Source organism: Crinia signifera, chromosome 11 (genome assembly GCF_055691185.1).
Source record: "Crinia signifera chromosome 11, ASM5569118v1, whole genome shotgun sequence".
Lineage (NCBI taxonomy): Eukaryota > Metazoa > Chordata > Amphibia > Anura > Myobatrachidae > Crinia > Crinia signifera.
Window position 1 is genome coordinate 91,984,817 of NC_139227.1, and position 23,022 is coordinate 92,007,838.

Here is a 23,022-nt window from a genome sequence, read left to right on the forward strand (position 1 = left end):
GTAAAAGCAATGCTAGAGTTACACTAAAAGTGTGCTGTGCATGTCTGTTATTTAAAGAAAGACTTTATAACATGATTGACAGGAATTTACGATCTTGACAAAAATATCATCTCCAAAAAAATATCAAGCCGACGAGGATGGGATTTGAACCCATGCGTGCAGAGCACAATGGATTAGCAGTCCATCGCCTTAACCACTCGGCCACCTCGTCCTCCATGTTGACAATGCACCCAGCAATCCGACACCACTTGTGGCATTTAAAAGTCAATAAATTAAACCTCTGTGGATTGTATTGTCTAAACTATCAGCAGCCCATATAAGTTTAACAAATACCTAGAGAATGTTCTAGACTTTATTTACTTAATAATAAATGATTTTGTAAAATGAAAACACTTTCAGATCCAATTGTAAGACTGAGTATTATGTTCATGATCTTGAAGTAGAATTCCTGATTTGACTGGTATATTCTTGAAATTTTTGTGTTGTCTTCAAATGGCATCTTGTTCATAATCTTGACTTTACTGGTTTATATCTTGATATTTTTGTTTAAGCTTCAATCGGCATCTTTTTCTGATCTTGAAATAGATTTCTTAATTTAAAGTATTTTTTTACAGTGATGTGTAAGCTTCAAGTGTTGGCTTCAAGCATTCTTCGCAAAAGTAGCATGTCCAGACAACGTAAATTAAACCGACGAGGACGGGATTTAAACCCATGCGTGCTGAGCACAATGGATTAGCAGTCCATAACCTTAACCTCTCGGTTAAGGTCTTTCTGCTATCTCCCAATCCCGGCTTTCTGACACCACTTTTCCTACTTTAAAGTCAACTATTTCTAGCATTTGGACTGTGTTCTCATCACTATCAAAGGCTTGATGGCAAGTCACATCTGGCCAATAGCACGACTGCTACTGTAAATGCAATGCTAGAGTTACACTAAAAGTGTGCTGTGCATGTCTGTTATTTAAAGAAAGACTTTATAACATGATTGACAGGAATTTAAGATCTTGACAAAAATATCATCTCCAAAAAAATATCAAGCCAACGAGGATGGGATTTGAACCCATGCGTGCAGAGCACAATGGATTAGCAGTCCATCGCCTTAACCACTCGGCCACCTCGTCCTCCATGTTGTCGATGCACCCAGCAATCCGACACCACTTGCGGCATTTAAAAGTCAATAATTTAAACCTCTGTGGATTTTATTGTCTAAACTATCAGCAGCCCATATAAGTTTAACAAATACCTAGAGAATGTTCTAGACTTTATTTACTTAATAATAAATGATTTTGTAAAATGAAAACCCATTCAGATCCAATTGTAAGACAGAGTATTTTGTTCATGATCTTGAAGTAGAATTCCTGATTTGACTGGTATATTCTTGAAATTTTTGTGTTGTCTTCAAATGCCATCTTGTTCATAATCTTGACTTTACTGGTTTATATCTTGATATTTTTGTTTTAGCTTCAATCAGCATCTTTTTCTGATCTTAAAATAGATTTCTTAATTTAAAGTATTTTTTTTACAGTGATGTGTAAGCTTCAAGTGTTGGCTTCAAGCATTCTTCGCAAAAGTAGCATGTCCAGACAACGTAAATTAAACCGACGAGGATGGCATTTGAACCCATGCGTGCAGAGCACAATGGATTAGCAGTCCATCGCCTAACCACTCGGCCACCTCGTCCTCCATGTTGACAATGCACCCAGCAATCCGACACCACTTGTGGCATTTAAAAGTCAATAATTTAAACCTCTGTGGATTGTATTGTCTTAACTATCAGCAGCCCATATAAGTTTAACAAATACCTAGACAATGTTCTAGACTTTATTTACTTAATAATAAAAGATTTTGTAAAATGAAAACCCTTTCAGATCCAATTGTAAGACAGAGTATTTTGTTCATGATCTTGAAGTAGAATTCCTGATTTGACTGGTATATTCTTGAAATTTTTGTGTTGTCTTCAAATGGCATCTTGTTCATAATCTTGACTTTACAGGTTTATATCTTGATATTTTTGTTTAAGCTTCAATCAGCATCTTTTTCTGATCTTAAAATAGATTTCTTAATTTAAAGTATTTTTTTACAGTGATGTGTAAGCTTCAAGTGTTGGCTTCAAGCATTCTTCGCAAAAGTAGCATGTCCAGACAACGTAAATTAAACCGACGAGGATGAGATTTGAACCCATGCGTGCTGAGCATAATGGATTAGCAGTCCATAACCTTAACCATCTCGGCCAGCTCGTCTTTCTGCTATCTCCCAATCCCGGCTTTCTGACACCACTTTTCCAACTTTAAAGTCAACTATTTCTAGCATTTGGACTGTGTTCTCATCACTATCAAAGGCTTGATGGCAAGTCACATCTGGCCAATAGCACGACTGCTACTGTAAATGCAATGCTAGAGTTACACTAAAAGTGTGCTGTGCATGTCTGTTATTTAAAGAAAGACTTTATAACATGATTGACAGGAATTTAAGATCTTGACAAAAATATCAGCTCCAAAAAGATATCAAGCCGACGAGGATGGGATGTGAACCCATGCGTGCAGAGCACAATGGATTAGCAGTCCATCGCCTTAACCACTCGGCCACCTCGTCCTCCATGTTGACAATGCACCCAGCAATCCGACACCACTTGTGGCATTTAAAAGTCAATAATTTAAACCTCTGTGGATTGTATTGTCTAAACTATCAGCAGCCCATATAAGTTTAACAAATACCTAGAGAATGTTCTAGACTTTATTTACTTAATAATAAATGATTTTGTAAAATGAAAACACTTTCAGATCCAATTGTAAGACTGAGTATTTTGTTCATGATCTTGAAGTAGAATTCCTGATTTGACTGGTATATTCTTGAAATTTTTGTGTTGTCTTCAAATGGCATCTTGTTCATAATCTTGACTTTACTGGTTTATATCTTGATATTTTTGTTTAAGCTTCAATCGGCATCTTTTTCTGATCTTGAAATAGATTTCTTAATTTAAAGTATTTTTTTACAGTGATGTGTAAGCTTCAAGTGTTGGCTTCAAGCATTCTTCGCAAAAGTAGCATGTCCAGACAACGTAAATTAAACCGACGAGGATGGGATTTGAACCCATGCGTGCTGAGCATAATGGATTAGCAGTCCATAACCTTAACCATCTCGGCCAGCACGTCTTTCTGCTATCTCCCAATCCCGGCTTTCTGACACCACTTTTCCTACTTTAAAGTCAACTATTTCTAGCATTTGGACTGTGTTCTCATCACTATCAAAGGCTTGATGGCAAGTCACATCTGGCCAATAGCACGACTGCTACTGTAAATGCAATGCTAGAGTTACACTAAAAGTGTGCTGTGCATGTCTGTTATTTAAAGAAAGACTTTATAACATGATTGACAGGAATTTAAGATCTTGACAAAAATATCATCTCCAAAAAAATATCAAGCCAACGAGGATGGGATTTGAACCCATGCGTGCAGAGCACAATGGATTAGCAGTCCATCGCCTTAACCACTCGGCCACCTCGTCCTCCATGTTGACAATGCACCCAGCAATCCGACACCACTTGTGGCATTTAAAAGTCAATAATTTAAACCTCTGTGGATTGTATTGTCTAAACTATCAGCAGCCCATATAAGTTTAACAAATACCTAGAGAATGTTCTAGACTTTATTTACTTAATAATAAATGATTTTGTAAAATGAAAACCCATTCAGATCCAATTGTAAGACAGAGTATTTTGTTCATGATCTTGAAGTAGAATTCCTGATTTGACTGGTATATTCTTGAAATTTTTGTGTTGTCTTCAAATGGCATCTTGTTCATAATCTTGACTTTACTGGTTTATATCTTGATATTTTTGTTTTAGCTTCAATCAGCATCTTTTTCTGATCTTAAAATAGATTTCTTAATTTAAAGTATTTCTTTTACAGTGATGTGTAAGCTTCAAGTGTTGGCTTCAAGCATTCTTCGCAAAAGTAGCATGTCCAGACAACGTAAATTAAACCGACGAGGATGGCATTTGAACCCATGCGTGCAGAGCACAATGGATTAGCAGTCCATCGCCTAACCACTCGGCCACCTCGTCCTCCATGTTGACAATGCACCCAGCAATCCGACACCACTTGTGGCATTTAAAAGTCAATAATTTAAACCTCTGTGGATTGTATTGTCTTAACTATCAGCAGCCCATATAAGTTTAACAAATACCTAGAGAATGTTCTAGACTTTATTTACTTAATAATAAAAGATTTTGTAAAATGAAAACCCTTTCAGATCCAATATTAAGACAGAGTATTTTGTTCATGATCTTGAAGTAGAATTCCTGATTTGACTGGTATATTCTTGAAATTTTTGTGTTGTCTTCAAATGGCATCTTGTTCATAATCTTGACTTTACTGGTTTATATCTTGATATTTTTGTTTAAGCTTCAATCAGCATCTTTTTCTGATCTTAAAATAGATTTCTTAATTTAAAGTATTTTTTTACAGTGATGTGTAAGCTTCAAGTGTTGGCTTCAAGCATTCTTCGCAAAAGTAGCATGTCCAGACAACGGAAATTAAACCGACGAGGATGAGATTTGAACCCATGCGTGCTGAGCATAATGGATTAGCAGTCCATAACCTTAACCATCTCGGCCAGCTCGTCTTTCTGCTATCTCCCAATCCCGGCTTTCTGACACCACTTTTCCTACTTTAAAGTCAACTATTTCTAGCATTTGGACTGTGTTCTCATCACTATCAAAGGCTTGATGGCAAGTCACATCTGGCCAATAGCACGACTGCTACTGTAAATGCAATGCTAGAGTTACACTAAAAGTGTGCTGTGCATGTCTGTTATTTAAAGAAAGACTTTATAACATGATTGACAGGAATTTAAGATCTTGACAAAAATATCAGCTCCAAAAAGATATCAAGCCGACGAGGATGGGATTTGAACCCATGCGTGCAGAGCACAATGGATTAGCAGTCCATCGCCTTAACCACTCGGCCACCTCGTCCTCCATGTTGACAATGCACCCAGCAATCCGACACCACTTGTGGCATTTAAAAGTCAATAATTTAAACCTCTGTGGATTGTATTGTCTAAACTATCAGCAGCCCATATAAGTTTAACAAATACCTAGAGAATGTTCTAGACTTTATTTACTTAATAATAAATGATTTTGTAAAATGAAAACCCATTCAGATCCAATTGTAAGACAGAGTATTTTGTTCATGATCTTGAAGTAGAATTCCTGATTTGACTGGTATATTCTTGAAATTTTTGTGTTGTCTTCAAATGGCATCTTGTTCATAATCTTGACTTTACTGGTTTATATCTTGATATTTTTGTTTTAGCTTCAATCAGCATCTTTTTCTGATCTTAAAATAGATTTCTTAATTTAAAGTATTTCTTTTACAGTGATGTGTAAGCTTCAAGTGTTGGCTTCAAGCATTCTTCGCAAAAGTAGCATGTCCAGACAACGTAAATTAAACCGACGAGGATGGCATTTGAACCCATGCGTGCAGAGCACAATGGATTAGCAGTCCATCGCCTAACCACTCGGCCACCTCGTCCTCCATGTTGACAATGCACCCAGCAATCTGACACCACTTGTGGCATTTAAAAGTCAATAATTTAAACCTCTGTGGATTGTATTGTCTTAACTATCAGCAGCCCATATAAGTTTAACAAATACCTAGAGAATGTTCTAGACTTTATTTACTTAATAATAAATGATTTTGTAAAATGAAAACCCTTTCAGATCCAATTGTAAGACAGAGTATTTTGTTCATGATCTTGAAGTAGAATTCCTGATTTGACTGGTATATTCTTGAAATTTTTGTGTTGTCTTCAAATGGCATCTTGTTCATAATCTTGACTTTACTGGTTTATATCTTGATATTTTTGTTTAAGCTTCAATCAGCATCTTTTTCTGATCTTAAAATAGATTTCTTAATTTAAAGTATTTTTTTACAGTGATGTGTAAGCTTCAAGTGTTGGCTTCAAGCATTCTTCGCAAAAGTAGCATGTCCAGACAACGGAAATTAAACCGACGAGGATGAGATTTGAACCCATGCGTGCTGAGCATAATGGATTAGCAGTCCATAACCTTAACCATCTCAGCCAGCTCGTCTTTCTGCTATCTCCCAATCCCGGCTTTCTGACACCACTTTTCCTACTTTAAAGTCAACTATTTCAAGCATTTGGACTGTGTTCTCATCACTATCAAAGGCTTGATGGCAAGTCACATCTGGCCAATAGCACGACTGCTACTGTAAATGCAATGCTAGAGTTACACTAAAAGTGTGCTGTGCATGTCTGTTATTTAAAGAAAGACTTTATAACATGATTGACAGGAATTTAAGATCTTGACAAAAATATCAGCTCCAAAAAGATATCAAGCCGACGAGGATGGGATTTGAACCCATGCGTGCAAAGCACAATGGATTAGCAGTCCATCGCCTTAACCACTCGGCCACCTCGTCCTCCATGTTGACAATGCACCCAGCAATCCGACACCACTTGTGGCATTTAAAAGTCAATAATTTAAACCTCTGTGGATTGTATTGTCTAAACTATCAGCAGCCCATATAAGTTTAACAAATACCTAGAAAATGTTCTAGACTTTATTTACTTAATAATAAATGATTTTGTAAAATGAAAACCCTTTCAGATCCAATTGTAAGACAGAGTATTTTGTTCATGATCTTGAAGTAGAATTCCTGATTTGACTGGTATATTCTTGAAATTTTTGTGTTGTCTTCAAATGGCATCTTGTTCATAATCTTGACTTTACTGGTTTATATCTTATTATTTTTGTTTAAGCTTCAATCGTTATCTTTTTCTGATCTTGAAAAAGATTTCTTAATTTATAGTATTTTTTTACAGTGATGTGTAAGCTTCAAGTGTTGGCTTCAAGCATTCTGCGCAAAAGTAGCATGTCCAGGAAGTAGAATTCCTGATTTGACTGGTATATTCTTGAAATTTTTGTGTTGTCTTCAAATGGCATCTTGTTCATAATCTTGACTTTACTGGTTTATATCTTGATATTTTTGTTTAAGCTTCAATCGGCATCTTTTTCTGATCTTGAAATAGATTTCTTAATTTAAAGTATTTTTTTACAGTGATGTGTAAGCTTCAAGTGTTGGCTTCAAGCATTCTTCGCAAAAGTAGCATGTCCAGACAACGTAAATTAAACCGACGAGGATGGGATTTGAACCCATGCGTGCTGAGCATAATGGATTAGCAGTCCATAACCTTAACCATCTCGGCCAGTACGTCTTTCTGCTATCTCCCAATCCCGGCTTTCTGACACCACTTTTCCTACTTTAAAGTCAACTATTTCTAGCATTTGGACTGTGTTCTCATCACTATCAAAGGCTTGATGGCAAGTCACATCTGGCCAATAGCACGGCTGCTACTGTAAAAGCAATGCTAGAGTTACACTAAAAGTGTGCTGTGCATGTCTGTTATTTAAAGAAAGACTTTATAACATGATTGACAGGAATTTACGATCTTGACAAAAATATCATCTCCAAAAAAATATCAAGCCGACGAGGATGGGATTTGAACCCATGCGTGCAGAGCACAATGGATTAGCAGTCCATCGCCTTAACCACTCGGCCACCTCGTCCTCCATGTTGACAATGCACCCAGCAATCCGACACCACTTGTGGCATTTAAAAGTCAATAAATTAAACCTCTGTGGATTGTATTGTCTAAACTATCAGCAGCCCATATAAGTTTAACAAATACCTAGAGAATGTTCTAGACTTTATTTACTTAATAATAAATGATTTTGTAAAATGAAAACACTTTCAGATCCAATTGTAAGACTGAGTATTATGTTCATGATCTTGAAGTAGAATTCCTGATTTGACTGGTATATTCTTGAAATTTTTGTGTTGTCTTCAAATGGCATCTTGTTCATAATCTTGACTTTACTGGTTTATATCTTGATATTTTTGTTTAAGCTTCAATCGGCATCTTTTTCTGATCTTGAAATAGATTTCTTAATTTAAAGTATTTTTTTACAGTGATGTGTAAGCTTCAAGTGTTGGCTTCAAGCATTCTTCGCAAAAGTAGCATGTCCAGACAACGTAAATTAAACCGACGAGGACGGGATTTAAACCCATGCGTGCTGAGCACAATGGATTAGCAGTCCATAACCTTAACCTCTCGGTTAAGGTCTTTCTGCTATCTCCCAATCCCGGCTTTCTGACACCACTTTTCCTACTTTAAAGTCAACTATTTCTAGCATTTGGACTGTGTTCTCATCACTATCAAAGGCTTGATGGCAAGTCACATCTGGCCAATAGCACGACTGCTACTGTAAATGCAATGCTAGAGTTACACTAAAAGTGTGCTGTGCATGTCTGTTATTTAAAGAAAGACTTTATAACATGATTGACAGGAATTTAAGATCTTGACAAAAATATCATCTCCAAAAAAATATCAAGCCAACGAGGATGGGATTTGAACCCATGCGTGCAGAGCACAATGGATTAGCAGTCCATCGCCTTAACCACTCGGCCACCTCGTCCTCCATGTTGACGATGCACCCAGCAATCCGACACCACTTGCGGCATTTAAAAGTCAATAATTTAAACCTCTGTGGATTTTATTGTCTAAACTATCAGCAGCCCATATAAGTTTAACAAATACCTAGAGAATGTTCTAGACTTTATTTACTTAATAATAAATGATTTTGTAAAATGAAAACCCATTCAGATCCAATTGTAAGACAGAGTATTTTGTTCATGATCTTGAAGTAGAATTCCTGATTTGACTGGTATATTCTTGAAATTTTTGTGTTGTCTTCAAATGCCATCTTGTTCATAATCTTGACTTTACTGGTTTATATCTTGATATTTTTGTTTAAGCTTCAATCAGCATCTTTTTCTGATCTTAAAATAGATTTCTTAATTTAAAGTATTTTTTTTACAGTGATGTGTAAGCTTCAAGTGTTGGCTTCAAGCATTCTTCGCAAAAGTAGCATGTCCAGACAACGTAAATTAAACCGACGAGGATGGCATTTGAACCCATGCGTGCAGAGCACAATGGATTAGCAGTCCATCGCCTAACCACTCGGCCACCTCGTCCTCCATGTTGACAATGCACCCAGCAATCCGACACCACTTGTGGCATTTAAAAGTCAATAATTTAAACCTCTGTGGATTGTATTGTCTTAACTATCAGCAGCCCATATAAGTTTAACAAATACCTAGACAATGTTCTAGACTTTATTTACTTAATAATAAAAGATTTTGTAAAATGAAAACCCTTTCAGATCCAATTGTAAGACAGAGTATTTTGTTCATGATCTTGAAGTAGAATTCCTGATTTGACTGGTATATTCTTGAAATTTTTGTGTTGTCTTCAAATGGCATCTTGTTCATAATCTTGACTTTACAGGTTTATATCTTGATATTTTTGTTTAAGCTTCAATCAGCATCTTTTTCTGATCTTAAAATAGATTTCTTAATTTAAAGTATTTTTTTACAGTGATGTGTAAGCTTCAAGTGTTGGCTTCAAGCATTCTTCGCAAAAGTAGCATGTCCAGACAACGTAAATTAAACCGACGAGGATGAGATTTGAACCCATGCGTGCTGAGCATAATGGATTAGCAGTCCATAACCTTAACCATCTCGGCCAGCTCGTCTTTCTGCTATCTCCCAATCCCGGCTTTCTGACACCACTTTTCCAACTTTAAAGTCAACTATTTCTAGCATTTGGACTGTGTTCTCATCACTATCAAAGGCTTGATGGCAAGTCACATCTGGCCAATAGCACGACTGCTACTGTAAATGCAATGCTAGAGTTACACTAAAAGTGTGCTGTGCATGTCTGTTATTTAAAGAAAGACTTTATAACATGATTGACAGGAATTTAAGATCTTGACAAAAATATCAGCTCCAAAAAGATATCAAGCCGACGAGGATGGGATGTGAACCCATGCGTGCAGAGCACAATGGATTAGCAGTCCATCGCCTTAACCACTCGGCCACCTCGTCCTCCATGTTGACAATGCACCCAGCAATCCGACACCACTTGTGGCATTTAAAAGTCAATAATTTAAACCTCTGTGGATTGTATTGTCTAAACTATCAGCAGCCCATATAAGTTTAACAAATACCTAGAGAATGTTCTAGACTTTATTTACTTAATAATAAATGATTTTGTAAAATGAAAACCCTTTCAGATCCAATTGTAAGACAGAGTATTTTGTTCATGATCTTGAAGTAGAATTCCTGATTTGACTGGTATACTCTTGAAATTTTTGTGTTGTCTTCAAATGGCATCTTGTTCATAATCTTGACTTTACTGGTTTATATCTTATTATTTTTGTTTAAGCTTCAATCGTTATCTTTTTCTGATCTTGAAAAAGATTTCTTAATTTATAGTATTTTTTTACAGTGATGTGTAAGCTTCAAGTGTTGGCTTCAAGCATTCTGCGCAAAAGTAGCATGTCCAGGAAGTAGAATTCCTGATTTGACTGGTATATTCTTGAAATTTTTGTGTTGTCTTCAAATGGCATCTTGTTCATAATCTTGACTTTACTGGTTTATATCTTGATATTTTTGTTTAAGCTTCAATCGGCATCTTTTTCTGATCTTGAAATAGATTTCTTAATTTAAAGTATTTATTTACAGTGATGTGTAAGCTTCAAGTGTTGGCTTCAAGCATTCTTCGCAAAAGTAGCATGTCCAGACAACGTAAATTAAACCGACGAGGATGGGATTTGAACCCATGCGTGCTGAGCATAATGGATTAGCAGTCCATAACCTTAACCATCTCGGCCAGCACGTCTTTCTGCTATCTCCCAATCCCGGCTTTCTGACACCACTTTTCCTACTTTAAAGTCAACTATTTCTAGCATTTGGACTGTGTTCTCATCACTATCAAAGGCTTGATGGCAAGTCACATCTGGCCAATAGCACGACTGCTACTGTAAAAGCAATGCTAGAGTTACACTAAAAGTGTGCTGTGCATGTCTGTTATTTAAAGAAAGACTTTATAACATGATTGACAGGAATTTACGATCTTGACAAAAATATCATCTCCAAAAAAATATCAAGCCGACGAGGATGGGATTTGAACCCATGCGTGCAGAGCACAATGGATTAGCAGTCCATCGCCTTAACCACTCGGCCACCTCGTCCTCCATGTTGACAATGCACCCAGCAATCCGACACCACTTGTGGCATTTAAAAGTCAATAATTTAAACCTCTGTGGATTGTATTGTCTAAACTATCAGCAGCCCATATAAGTTTAACAAATACCTAGAGAATGTTCTAGACTTTATTTACTTAATAATAAATGATTTTGTAAAATGAAAACACTTTCAGATCCCATTGTAAGACTGAGTATTATGTTCATGATCTTGAAGTAGAATTCCTGATTTGACTGGTATATTCTTGAAATTTTTGTGTTGTCTTCAAATGGCATCTTGTTCATAATCTTGACTTTACTGGTTTATATCTTGATATTTTTGTTTAAGCTTCAATCGGCATCTTTTTCTGATCTTGAAATAGATTTCTTAATTTAAAGTATTTTTTTACAGTGATGTGTAAGCTTCAAGTGTTGGCTTCAAGCATTCTTCGCAAAAGTAGCATGTCCAGACAACGTAAAACAAACCGACGAGGACGGGATTTGAACCCATGCGTGCTGAGCACAATGGATTAGCAGTCCATAACCTTAACCTCTCGGTTAAGGTCTTTCTGCCATCTCCCAATCCCGGCTTTCTGACACCACTTTTCCTACTTTAAAGTCAACTATTTCTAGCATTTGGACTGTGTTCTCATCACTATCAAAGGCTTGATGGCAAGTCACATCTGGCCAATAGCACGACTGCTACTGTAAATGCAATGCTAGAGTTACACTAAAAGTGTGCTGTGCATGTCTGTTATTTAAAGAAAGACTTTATAACATGATTGACAGGAATTTAAGATCTTGACAAAAATATCATCTCCAAAAAAATATCAAGCCAACGAGGATGGGATTTGAACCCATGCGTGCAGAGCACAATGGATTAGCAGTCCATCGCCTTAACCACTCGGCCACCTCGTCCTCCGTGTTGACAATGCACCCAGCAATCCGACACCACTTGTGGCATTTAAAAGTCAATAATTTAAACCTCTGTGGATTGTATTGTCTAAACTATCAGCAGCCCATATAAGTTTAACAAATACCTAGAGAATGTTCTAGACTTTATTTACTTAATAATAAATGATTTTGTAAAATGAAAACCCATTCAGATCCAATTGTAAGACAGAGTATTTTGTTCATGATCTTGAAGTAGAATTCCTGATTTGACTGGTATATTCTTGAAATTTTTGTGTTGTCTTCAAATGGCATCTTGTTCATAATCTTGACTTTACTGGTTTATATCTTGATATTTTTGTTTTAGCTTCAATCAGCATCTTTTTCTGATCTTAAAATAGATTTCTTAATTTAAAGTATTTCTTTTACAGTGATGTGTAAGCTTCAAGTGTTGGCTTCAAGCATTCTTCGCAAAAGTAGCATGTCCAGACAACGTAAATTAAACCGACGAGGATGGCATTTGAACCCATGCGTGCAGAGCACAATGGATTAGCAGTCCATCGCCTAACCACTCGGCCACCTCGTCCTCCATGTTGACAATGCACCCAGCAATCCGACACCACTTGTGGCATTTAAAAGTCAATAATTTAAACCTCTGTGGATTGTATTGTCTTAACTATCAGCAGCCCATATAAGTTTAACAAATACCTAGAGAATGTTCTAGACTTTATTTACTTAATAATAAAAGATTTTGTAAAATGAAAACCCTTTCAGATCCAATTGTAAGACAGAGTATTTTGTTCATGATCTTGAAGTAGAATTCCTGATTTGACTGGTATATTCTTGAAATTTTTGTGTTGTCTTCAAATGGCATCTTGTTCATAATCTTGACTTTACTGGTTTATATCTTGATATTTTTGTTTAAGCTTCAATCAGCATCTTTTTCTGATCTTAAAATAGATTTCTTAATTTAAAGTATTTTTTTACAGTGATGTGTAAGCTTCAAGTGTTGGCTTCAAGCATTCTTCGCAAAAGTAGCATGTCCAGACAACGGAAATTAAACCGACGAGGATGAGATTTGAACCCATGCGTGCTGAGCATAATGGATTAGCAGTCCATAACCTTAACCATCTCGGCCAGCTCGTCTTTCTGCTATCTCCCAATCCCGGCTTTCTGACACCACTTTTCCTACTTTAAAGTCAACTATTTCTAGCATTTGGACTGTGTTCTCATCACTATCAAAGGCTTGATGGCAAGTCACATCTGGCCAATAGCACGACTGCTACTGTAAATGCAATGCTAGAGTTACACTAAAAGTGTGCTGTGCATGTCTGTTATTTAAAGAAAGACTTTATAACATGATTGACAGGAATTTAAGATCTTGACAAAAATATCAGCTCCAAAAAGATATCAAGCCGACGAGGATGGGATTTGAACCCATGCGTGCAGAGCACAATGGATTAGCAGTCCATCGCCTTAACCACTCGGCCACCTCGTCCTCCATGTTGACAATGCACCCAGCAATCCGACACCACTTGTGGCATTTAAAAGTCAATAATTTAAACCTCTGTGGATTGTATTGTCTAAACTATCAGCAGCCCATATAAGTTTAACAAATACCTAGAGAATGTTCTAGACTTTATTTACTTAATAATAAATGATTTTGTAAAATGAAAACCCTTTCAGATCCAATTGTAAGACAGAGTATTTTGTTCATGATCTTGAAGTAGAATTCCTGATTTGACTGGTATATTCTTGAAATTTTTGTGTTGTCTTCAAATGGCATCTTGTTCATAATCTTGACTTTACTGGTTTATATCTTATTATTTTTGTTTAAGCTTCAATCGTTATCTTTTTCTGATCTTGAAAAAGATTTCTTAATTTATAGTATTTTTTTACAGTGATGTGTAAGCTTCAAGTGTTGGCTTCAAGCATTCTGCGCAAAAGTAGCATGTCCAGGAAGTAGAATTCCTGATTTGACTGGTATATTCTTGAAATTTTTGTGTTGTCTTCAAATGGCATCTTGTTCATAATCTTGACTTTACTGGTTTATATCTTGATATTTTTGTTTAAGCTTCAATCGGCATCTTTTTCTGATCTTGAAATAGATTTCTTAATTTAAAGTATTTTTTTACAGTGATGTGTAAGCTTCAAGTGTTGGCTTCAAGCATTCTTCGCAAAAGTAGCATGTCCAGACAACGTAAATTAAACCGACGAGGATGGGATTTGAACCCATGCGTGCTGAGCATAATGGATTAGCAGTCCATAACCTTAACCATCTCGGCCAGCACGTCTTTCTGCTATCTCCCAATCCCGGCTTTCTGACACCACTTTTCCTACTTTAAAGTCAACTATTTCTAGCATTTGGACTGTGTTCTCATCACTATCAAAGGCTTGATGGCAAGTCACATCTGGCCAATAGCACGGCTGCTACTGTAAAAGCAATGCTAGAGTTACACTAAAAGTGTGCTGTGCATGTCTGTTATTTAAAGAAAGACTTTATAACATGATTGACAGGAATTTACGATCTTGACAAAAATATCATCTCCAAAAAAATATCAAGCCGACGAGGATGGGATTTGAACCCATGCGTGCAGAGCACAATGGATTAGCAGTCCATCGCCTTAACCACTCGGCCACCTCGTCCTCCATGTTGACAATGCACCCAGCAATCCGACACCACTTGTGGCATTTAAAAGTCAATAAATTAAACCTCTGTGGATTGTATTGTCTAAACTATCAGCAGCCCATATAAGTTTAACAAATACCTAGAGAATGTTCTAGACTTTATTTACTTAATAATAAATGATTTTGTAAAATGAAAACACTTTCAGATCCAATTGTAAGACTGAGTATTATGTTCATGATCTTGAAGTAGAATTCCTGATTTGACTGGTATATTCTTGAAATTTTTGTGTTGTCTTCAAATGGCATCTTGTTCATAATCTTGACTTTACTGGTTTATATCTTGATATTTTTGTTTAAGCTTCAATCGTTATCTTTTTCTGATCTTGAAAAAGATTTCTTAATTTATAGTATTTTTTTACAGTGATGTGTAAGCTTCAAGTGTTGGCTTCAAGCATTCTGCGCAAAAGTAGCATGTCCAGGAAGTAGAATTCCTGATTTGACTGGTATATTCTTGAAATTTTTGTGTTGTCTTCAAATGGCATCTTGTTCATAATCTTGACTTTACTGGTTTATATCTTGATATTTTTGTTTAAGCTTCAATCGGCATCTTTTTCTGATCTTGAAATAGATTTCTTAATTTAAAGTATTTTTTTACAGTGATGTGTAAGCTTCAAGTGTTGGCTTCAAGCATTCTTCGCAAAAGTAGCATGTCCAGACAACGTAAATTAAACCGACGAGGATGGGATTTGAACCCATGCGTGCTGAGCATAATGGATTAGCAGTCCATAACCTTAACCATCTCGGCCAGCACGTCTTTCTGCTATCTCCCAATCCCGGCTTTCTGACACCACTTTTCCTACTTTAAAGTCAACTATTTCTAGCATTTGGACTGTGTTCTCATCACTATCAAAGGCTTGATGGCAAGTCACATCTGGCCAATAGCACGGCTGCTACTGTAAAAGCAATGCTAGAGTTACACTAAAAGTGTGCTGTGCATGTCTGTTATTTAAAGAAAGACTTTATAACATGATTGACAGGAATTTACGATCTTGACAAAAATATCATCTCCAAAAAAATATCAAGCCGACGAGGATGGGATTTGAACCCATGCGTGCAGAGCACAATGGATTAGCAGTCCATCGCCTTAACCACTCGGCCACCTCGTCCTCCATGTTGACAATGCACCCAGCAATCCGACACCACTTGTGGCATTTAAAAGTCAATAAATTAAACCTCTGTGGATTGTATTGTCTAAACTATCAGCAGCCCATATAAGTTTAACAAATACCTAGAGAATGTTCTAGACTTTATTTACTTAATAATAAATGATTTTGTAAAATGAAAACACTTTCAGATCCAATTGTAAGACTGAGTATTATGTTCATGATCTTGAAGTAGAATTCCTGATTTGACTGGTATATTCTTGAAATTTTTGTGTTGTCTTCAAATGGCATCTTGTTCATAATCTTGACTTTACTGGTTTATATCTTGATATTTTTGTTTAAGCTTCAATCGGCATCTTTTTCTGATCTTGAAATAGATTTCTTAATTTAAAGTATTTTTTTACAGTGATGTGTAAGCTTCAAGTGTTGGCTTCAAGCATTCTTCGCAAAAGTAGCATGTCCAGACAACGTAAATTAAACCGACGAGGACGGGATTTAAACCCATGCGTGCTGAGCACAATGGATTAGCAGTCCATAACCTTAACCTCTCGGTTAAGGTCTTTCTGCTATCTCCCAATCCCGGCTTTCTGACACCACTTTTCCTACTTTAAAGTCAACTATTTCTAGCATTTGGACTGTGTTCTCATCACTATCAAAGGCTTGATGGCAAGTCACATCTGGCCAATAGCACGACTGCTACTGTAAATGCAATGCTAGAGTTACACTAAAAGTGTGCTGTGCATGTCTGTTATTTAAAGAAAGACTTTATAACATGATTGACAGGAATTTAAGATCTTGACAAAAATATCATCTCCAAAAAAATATCAAGCCAACGAGGATGGGATTTGAACCCATGCGTGCAGAGCACAATGGATTAGCAGTCCATCGCCTTAACCACTCGGCCACCTCGTCCTCCATGTTGACGATGCACCCAGCAATCCGACACCACTTGCGGCATTTAAAAGTCAATAATTTAAACCTCTGTGGATTTTATTGTCTAAACTATCAGCAGCCCATATAAGTTTAACAAATACCTAGAGAATGTTCTAGACTTTATTTACTTAATAATAAATGATTTTGTAAAATGAAAACCCATTCAGATCCAATTGTAAGACAGAGTATTTTGTTCATGATCTTGAAGTAGAATTCCTGATTTGACTGGTATATTCTTGAAATTTTTGTGTTGTCTTCAAATGGCATCTTGTTCATAATCTTGACTTTACTGGTTTATATCTTGATATTTTTGTTTTAGCTTCAATCAGCATCTTTTTCTGATCTTAAAATAGATTTCTTAATTTAAAGTATTTTTTTTACAGTGATGTGTAAGCTTCAAGTGTTGGCTTCAAGCATTCTTCGCAAAAGTAGCATGTCCAGACAACGTAAATTAAACCGACGAGGATGGCATTTGAACCCATGCGTGCAGAGCACAATGGATTAGCAGTCCATCGCCTAACCACTCGGCCACCTCGTCCTCCATGTTGACAATGCACCCAGCAATCCGACACCACTTGTGGCATTTAAAAGTCAATAATTTAAACCTCTGTGGATTGTATTGTCTTAACTATCAGCAGCCCATATAAGTTTAACAAATACCTAGACAATGTTCTAGACTTTATTTACTTAATAATAAAAGATTTTGTAAAATGAAAACCCTTTCAGATCCAATTGTAAGACAGAGTATTTTGTTCATGATCTTGAAGTAGAATTCCTGATTTGACTGGTATATTCTTGAAATTTTTGTGTTGTCTTCAAATGGCATCTTGTTCATAATCTTGACTTTACTGGTTTATATCTTGATATTTTTGTTTAAGCTTCAATCAGCATCTTTTTCTGATCTTAAAATAGATTTCTTAATTTAAAGTATTTTTTTACAGTGATGTGTAAGCTTCAAGTGTTGGCTTCAAGCATTCTTCGCAAAAGTAGCATGTCCAGACAACGTAAATTAAACCGACGAGGATGAGATTTGAACCCATGCGTGCTGAGCATAATGGATTAGCAGTCCATAACCTTAACCATCTCGGCCAGCTCGTCTTTCTGCTATCTCCCAATCCCGGCTTTCTGACACCACTTTTCCTACTTTAAAGTCAACTATTTCTAGCATTTGGACTGTGTTCTCATCACTATCAAAGGCTTGATGGCAAGTCACATCTGGCCAATAGCACGACTGCTACTGTAAATGCAATGCTAGAGTTACACTAAAAGTGTGCTGTGCATGTCTGTTATTTAAAGAAAGACTTTATAACATGATTGACAGGAATTTAAGATCTTGACAAAAATATCAGCTCCAAAAAGATATCAAGCCGACGAGGATGGGATGTGAACCCATGCGTGCAGAGCACAATGGATTAGCAGTCCATCGCCTTAACCACTCGGCCACCTCGTCCTCCATGTTGACAATGCACCCAGCAATCCGACACCACTTGTGGCATTTAAAAGTCAATAATTTAAACCTCTGTGGATTGTATTGTCTAAACTATCAGCAGCCCATATAAGTTTAACAAATACCTAGAGAATGTTCTAGACTTTATTTACTTAATAATAAATGATTTTGTAAAATGAAAACCCTTTCAGATCCAATTGTAAGACAGAGTATTTTGTTCATGATCTTGAAGTAGAATTCCTGATTTGACTGGTATATTCTTGAAATTTTTGTGTTGTCTTCAAATGGCATCTTGTTCATAATCTTGACTTTACTGGTTTATATCTTATTATTTTTGTTTAAGCTTCAATCGTTATCTTTTTCTGATCTTGAAAAAGATTTCTTAATTTATAGTATTTTTTTACAGTGATGTGTAAGCTTCAAGTGTTGGCTTCAAGCATTCTGCGCAAAAGTAGCATGTCCAGGAAGTAGAATTCCTGATTTGACTGGTATATTCTTGAAATTTTTGTGTTGTCTTCAAATGGCATCTTGTTCATAATCTTGACTTTACTGGTTTATATCTTGATATTTTTGTTTAAGCTTCAATCGGCATCTTTTTCTGATCTTAAAATAGATTTCTTAATTTAAAGTATTTTTTTACAGTGATGTGTAAGCTTCAAGTGTTGGCTTCAAGCATTCTTTGCAAAAGTAGCATGTCCAGACAACGTAAATTAAACCGACGAGGATGGGATTTGAACCCATGCGTGCTGAGCATAATGGATTAGCAGTCCATAACCTTAACCATCTCGGCCAGCTCGTCTTTCTGCTATCTCCCAATCCCGGCTTTCTGACACTACTTTTCCTACTTTAAAGTCAATTATTTCTAGCATTTGGACTGTGTTCTCATCACTATCAAAGGCTTGATGGCAAGTCACATCTGGCCAATAGCACGACTGCTACTGTAAAAGCAATGCTAGAGTTACACTAAAAGTGTGCTGTGCATGTCTGTTATTTAAAGAAAGACTTTATAACATGATTGACAGGAATTTAAGATCTTGACAAAAATGACAGCTCCAAAAAGATATCAAGCCGACGAAGATTGGATTTGAACCCATGCGTGCAGAGCACAATGGATTAGCAGACCATCGCCTTAACCACTCGGCCACCTCGTCCTCCATGTTGACAATGCACCCAGCAATCCGACACCACTTGTGGCATTTAAAAGTCAATAATTTAAACCTCTGTGGATTGTATTGTCTAAACTATCAGCAGCCCATATAAGTTTAACAAATACCTAGAGAATGTTCTAGACTTTATTTACTTAATAATAAATGATTTTGTAAAATGAAAACCCTTTCAGATCCAATTGTAAGACAGAGTATTTTGTTCATGATCTTGAAGTAGAATTCCTGATTTGACTGGTATATTCTTGAAATTTTTGTGTTGTCTTCTAATGGCATCTTGTTCATAATCTTGACTTTACTGGTTTATATCTTGTTATTTTTGTTTAAGCTTCAATCGTTATCTTTTTCTGATCTTGAAAAAGATTTCTTAATTTATAGTATTTTTTTACAGTGATGTGTAAGCTTCAAGTGTTGGCTTCAAGCATTCTTCGCAAAAGTAGCATGTCCAGGAAGTAGAATTCCTGATTTGACTGGTATATTCTTGAAATTTTTGTGTTGTCTTCAAATGGCATCTTGTTCATAATCTTGACTTTACTGGTTTATATCTTGATATTTTTGTTTAAGCTTCAATCAGCATCTTTTTCTGATCTTAAAATAGATTTCTTAATTTAAAGTATTTTTTTACAGTGATGTGTAAGCTTCAAGTGTTGGCTTCAAGCATTCTTCGCAAAAGTAGCATGTCCAGACAACATAAATTAAACCGACGAGGATGGGATTTGAACCCATGCGTGCTGAGCATAATGGATTAGCAGTCCATAACCTTAACCATCTCGGCCAGCTCGTCTTTCTGCTATCTCCCAATCCCGGCTTTCTGACACTACTTTTCCTACTTTAAAGTCAATTATTTCTAGCATTTGGACTGTGTTCTCATCACTATCAAAGGCTTGATGGCAAGTCACATCTGGCCAATAGCACGACTGCTACTGTAAAAGCAATGCTAGAGTTACACTAAAAGTGTGCTGTGCATGTCTGTTATTTAAAGAAAGACTTTATAACATGATTGACAGGAATTTAAGATCTTGACAAAAATGACAGCTCCAAAAAGATATCAAGCCGACGAAGATTGGATTTGAACCCATGCGTGCAGAGCACAATGGATTAGCAGACCATCGCCTTAACCACTCGGCCACCTCGTCCTCCATGTTGACAACGCACCCAGCAATCCGACACCACTTGTGGCATTTAAAAGTCAATAATTTAAACCTCTGTGGATTGTATTGTCTAAACTATCAGCAGCCCATATAAGTTTAACAAATACCTAGAGAATGTTCTAGACTTTATTTACTTAATAATAAATGATTTTGTAAAATGAAAACCCTTTCAGATCCAATTGTAAGACAGAGTATTTTGTTCATGATCTTGAAGTAGAATTCCTGATTTGACTGGTATATTCTTGAAATTTTTGTGTTGTCTTCAAATGGCATCTTGTTCATAATCTTGACTTTACTGGTTTATATCTTGATATTTTTGTTTAAGCTTCAATCAGCATCTTTTTCTGATCTTAAAATAGATTTCTTAATTTAAAGTATTTTTTTACAGTGATGTGTAAGCTTCAAGTGTTGGCTTCAAGCATTCTTCGCAAAAGTAGCATGTCCAGACAACATAAATTAAACCGACGAGGATGGGATTTGAACCCATGCGTGCTGAGCATAATGGATTAGCAGTCCATAACCTTAACCATCTCGGCCAGCTCGTCTTTCTGCTATCTCCCAATCCCGGCTTTCTGACACCACTTTTCCTACTTTAAAGTCAACTATTTCTAGCATTTAAACTGTGTTCTCATCACTATCAAAGGCTTGATGGCAAGTCACATCTGGCCAATAGCACGACTGCTACTGTAAAAGCAATGCTAGAGTTACACTAAAAGTGTGCTGTGCATGTCTTTTATTTAAAGAAAGACTTTATAACATGATTGACAGGAATTTAAGATCTTGACAAAAATATCAGCTCCAAAAAGATATCAAGCCGACGAGGATGGGATTTGAACCCATGCGTGCAGAGCACAATGGATTAGCAGTCCATCGCCTTAACCACTCGGCCACCTCGTCCTCCATGTTGACAATGCACCCAGCAATCCGACACCACTTGTGGCATTTAAAAGTCAATAATTTAAACCTCTGTGGATTGTATTGTCTAAACTATCAGCAGCCCATATAAGTTTAACAAATACCTAGAGAATGTTCTAGACTTTATTTACTTAATAATAAATGATTTTGTAAAATGAAAACCCATTCAGATCCAATTGTAAGACAGAGTATTTTGTTCATGATCTTGAAGTAGAATTCCTGATTTGACTGGTATATTCTTGAAATTTTTGTGTTGTCTTCAAATGGCATCTTGTTCATAATCTTGACTTTACTGGTTTATATCTTGATATTTTTGTTTTAGCTTCAATCAGCATCTTTTTCTGATCTTAAAATAGATTTCTTAATTTAAAGTATTTTTTTTACAGTGATGTGTAAGCTTCAAGTGTTGGCTTCAAGCATTCTTCGCAAAAGTAGCATGTCCAGACAACGTTAATTAAACCGACGAGGATGGCATTTGAACCGATGCGTGCAGAGCACAATGGATTAGCAGTCCATCGTCTAACCACTCGGCCACCTCGTCCTCCATGTTGACAACGCACCCAGCAATCCGACACCACTTGTGGCATTTAAAAGTCAATAATTTAAACCTCTGTGGATTGTATTGTCTTAACTATCAGCAGCCCATATAAGTTTAACAAATACCTAGACAATGTTCTAGACTTTATTTACTTAATAATAAAAGATTTTGTAAAATGAAAACCCTTTCAGATCCAATTGTAAGACAGAGTATTTTGTTCATGATCTTGAAGTAGAATTCCTGATTTGACTGGTATATTCTTGAAATTTTTGTGTTGTCTTCAAATGGCATCTTGTTCATAATCTTGACTTTACTGGTTTATATCTTGATATTTTTGTTTAAGCTTCAATCAGCATCTTTTTCTGATCTTAAAATAGATTTCTTAATTTAAAGTATTTTTTTACAGTGATGTGTAAGCTTCAAGTGTTGGCTTCAAGCATTCTTCGCAAAAGTAGCATGTCCAGACAACGTAAATTAAACCGACGAGGATGAGATTTGAACCCATGCGTGCTGAGCATAATGGATTAGCAGTCCATAACCTTAACCATCTCGGCCAGCTCGTCTTTCTGCTATCTCCCAATCCCGGCTTTCTGACACCACTTTTCCTACTTTAAAGTCAACTATTTCTAGCATTTGGACTGTGTTCTCATCACTATAAAAGGCTTGATTGCAAGTCACATCTGGCCAATAGCACGACTGCTACTGTAAATGCAATGCTAGAGTTACACTAAAAGTGTGCTGTGCATGTCTGTTATTTAAAGAAAGACTTTATAACATGATTGACAGGAATTTAAGATCTTGACAAAAATATCAGCTCCAAAAAGATATCAAGCCGACGAGGATGGGATTTGAACCCATGCGTGCAGAGCGCAATGGATTAGCAGTCCATCGCCTTAACCACTCGGCCACCTCGTCCTCCATGTTGACAATGCACCCAGCAATCCGACACCACTTGTGGCATTTAAAAGTCAATAATTTAAACCTCTGTGGATTGTATTGTCTAAACTATCAGCAGCCCATATAAGTTTAACAAATACCTAGAGAATGTTCTAGACTTTATTTACTTAATAATAAATGATTT

General features: G+C 36.4%; 26 non-coding genes across 26 annotated transcripts; all 26 read right to left on the reverse strand.

The window, feature by feature from the left end:
- Positions 1-129: 129 nt before the first annotated feature.
- TRNAS-GCU (transfer RNA serine (anticodon GCU)) lies at positions 130-211 on the reverse strand. Its single transcript has one exon. It is a non-coding gene; the product is annotated as a tRNA-Ser (tRNA).
- Positions 212-1,038: 827 nt separating this feature from the next.
- TRNAS-GCU (transfer RNA serine (anticodon GCU)) lies at positions 1,039-1,120 on the reverse strand. The gene has a single exon. It is a non-coding gene; the product is annotated as a tRNA-Ser (tRNA).
- A 478-nt stretch (positions 1,121-1,598) lies between these two features.
- TRNAS-GCU (transfer RNA serine (anticodon GCU)) lies at positions 1,599-1,679 on the reverse strand. Its single transcript has one exon. It is a non-coding gene; the product is annotated as a tRNA-Ser (tRNA).
- An 830-nt stretch (positions 1,680-2,509) lies between these two features.
- On the reverse strand, positions 2,510-2,591 carry TRNAS-GCU (transfer RNA serine (anticodon GCU)). Its single transcript has one exon. It is a non-coding gene; the product is annotated as a tRNA-Ser (tRNA).
- Positions 2,592-3,421: 830 nt separating this feature from the next.
- Positions 3,422-3,503, reverse strand: TRNAS-GCU (transfer RNA serine (anticodon GCU)). The gene has a single exon. It is a non-coding gene; the product is annotated as a tRNA-Ser (tRNA).
- A 478-nt stretch (positions 3,504-3,981) lies between these two features.
- TRNAS-GCU (transfer RNA serine (anticodon GCU)) lies at positions 3,982-4,062 on the reverse strand. Its single transcript has one exon. It is a non-coding gene; the product is annotated as a tRNA-Ser (tRNA).
- An 830-nt stretch (positions 4,063-4,892) lies between these two features.
- TRNAS-GCU (transfer RNA serine (anticodon GCU)) lies at positions 4,893-4,974 on the reverse strand. Its single transcript has one exon. It is a non-coding gene; the product is annotated as a tRNA-Ser (tRNA).
- Positions 4,975-5,452: 478 nt separating this feature from the next.
- TRNAS-GCU (transfer RNA serine (anticodon GCU)) lies at positions 5,453-5,533 on the reverse strand. Its single transcript has one exon. It is a non-coding gene; the product is annotated as a tRNA-Ser (tRNA).
- An 830-nt stretch (positions 5,534-6,363) lies between these two features.
- Positions 6,364-6,445, reverse strand: TRNAS-GCU (transfer RNA serine (anticodon GCU)). The gene has a single exon. It is a non-coding gene; the product is annotated as a tRNA-Ser (tRNA).
- A 1,066-nt stretch (positions 6,446-7,511) lies between these two features.
- TRNAS-GCU (transfer RNA serine (anticodon GCU)) lies at positions 7,512-7,593 on the reverse strand. Its single transcript has one exon. It is a non-coding gene; the product is annotated as a tRNA-Ser (tRNA).
- Positions 7,594-8,420: 827 nt separating this feature from the next.
- TRNAS-GCU (transfer RNA serine (anticodon GCU)) lies at positions 8,421-8,502 on the reverse strand. The gene has a single exon. It is a non-coding gene; the product is annotated as a tRNA-Ser (tRNA).
- A 478-nt stretch (positions 8,503-8,980) lies between these two features.
- On the reverse strand, positions 8,981-9,061 carry TRNAS-GCU (transfer RNA serine (anticodon GCU)). The gene has a single exon. It is a non-coding gene; the product is annotated as a tRNA-Ser (tRNA).
- Positions 9,062-9,891: 830 nt separating this feature from the next.
- On the reverse strand, positions 9,892-9,973 carry TRNAS-GCU (transfer RNA serine (anticodon GCU)). The gene has a single exon. It is a non-coding gene; the product is annotated as a tRNA-Ser (tRNA).
- A 1,066-nt stretch (positions 9,974-11,039) lies between these two features.
- TRNAS-GCU (transfer RNA serine (anticodon GCU)) lies at positions 11,040-11,121 on the reverse strand. The gene has a single exon. It is a non-coding gene; the product is annotated as a tRNA-Ser (tRNA).
- Positions 11,122-11,948: 827 nt separating this feature from the next.
- On the reverse strand, positions 11,949-12,030 carry TRNAS-GCU (transfer RNA serine (anticodon GCU)). Its single transcript has one exon. It is a non-coding gene; the product is annotated as a tRNA-Ser (tRNA).
- Positions 12,031-12,508: 478 nt separating this feature from the next.
- TRNAS-GCU (transfer RNA serine (anticodon GCU)) lies at positions 12,509-12,589 on the reverse strand. The gene has a single exon. It is a non-coding gene; the product is annotated as a tRNA-Ser (tRNA).
- An 830-nt stretch (positions 12,590-13,419) lies between these two features.
- Positions 13,420-13,501, reverse strand: TRNAS-GCU (transfer RNA serine (anticodon GCU)). The gene has a single exon. It is a non-coding gene; the product is annotated as a tRNA-Ser (tRNA).
- A 1,066-nt stretch (positions 13,502-14,567) lies between these two features.
- On the reverse strand, positions 14,568-14,649 carry TRNAS-GCU (transfer RNA serine (anticodon GCU)). The gene has a single exon. It is a non-coding gene; the product is annotated as a tRNA-Ser (tRNA).
- Positions 14,650-15,715: 1,066 nt separating this feature from the next.
- Positions 15,716-15,797, reverse strand: TRNAS-GCU (transfer RNA serine (anticodon GCU)). Its single transcript has one exon. It is a non-coding gene; the product is annotated as a tRNA-Ser (tRNA).
- An 827-nt stretch (positions 15,798-16,624) lies between these two features.
- On the reverse strand, positions 16,625-16,706 carry TRNAS-GCU (transfer RNA serine (anticodon GCU)). Its single transcript has one exon. It is a non-coding gene; the product is annotated as a tRNA-Ser (tRNA).
- Positions 16,707-17,184: 478 nt separating this feature from the next.
- Positions 17,185-17,265, reverse strand: TRNAS-GCU (transfer RNA serine (anticodon GCU)). The gene has a single exon. It is a non-coding gene; the product is annotated as a tRNA-Ser (tRNA).
- Positions 17,266-18,095: 830 nt separating this feature from the next.
- Positions 18,096-18,177, reverse strand: TRNAS-GCU (transfer RNA serine (anticodon GCU)). The gene has a single exon. It is a non-coding gene; the product is annotated as a tRNA-Ser (tRNA).
- Positions 18,178-19,243: 1,066 nt separating this feature from the next.
- On the reverse strand, positions 19,244-19,325 carry TRNAS-GCU (transfer RNA serine (anticodon GCU)). The gene has a single exon. It is a non-coding gene; the product is annotated as a tRNA-Ser (tRNA).
- A 1,066-nt stretch (positions 19,326-20,391) lies between these two features.
- Positions 20,392-20,473, reverse strand: TRNAS-GCU (transfer RNA serine (anticodon GCU)). Its single transcript has one exon. It is a non-coding gene; the product is annotated as a tRNA-Ser (tRNA).
- Positions 20,474-21,303: 830 nt separating this feature from the next.
- TRNAS-GCU (transfer RNA serine (anticodon GCU)) lies at positions 21,304-21,385 on the reverse strand. The gene has a single exon. It is a non-coding gene; the product is annotated as a tRNA-Ser (tRNA).
- Positions 21,386-22,774: 1,389 nt separating this feature from the next.
- TRNAS-GCU (transfer RNA serine (anticodon GCU)) lies at positions 22,775-22,856 on the reverse strand. Its single transcript has one exon. It is a non-coding gene; the product is annotated as a tRNA-Ser (tRNA).
- Between the last annotated feature and the right edge of the window lie 166 nt (positions 22,857-23,022).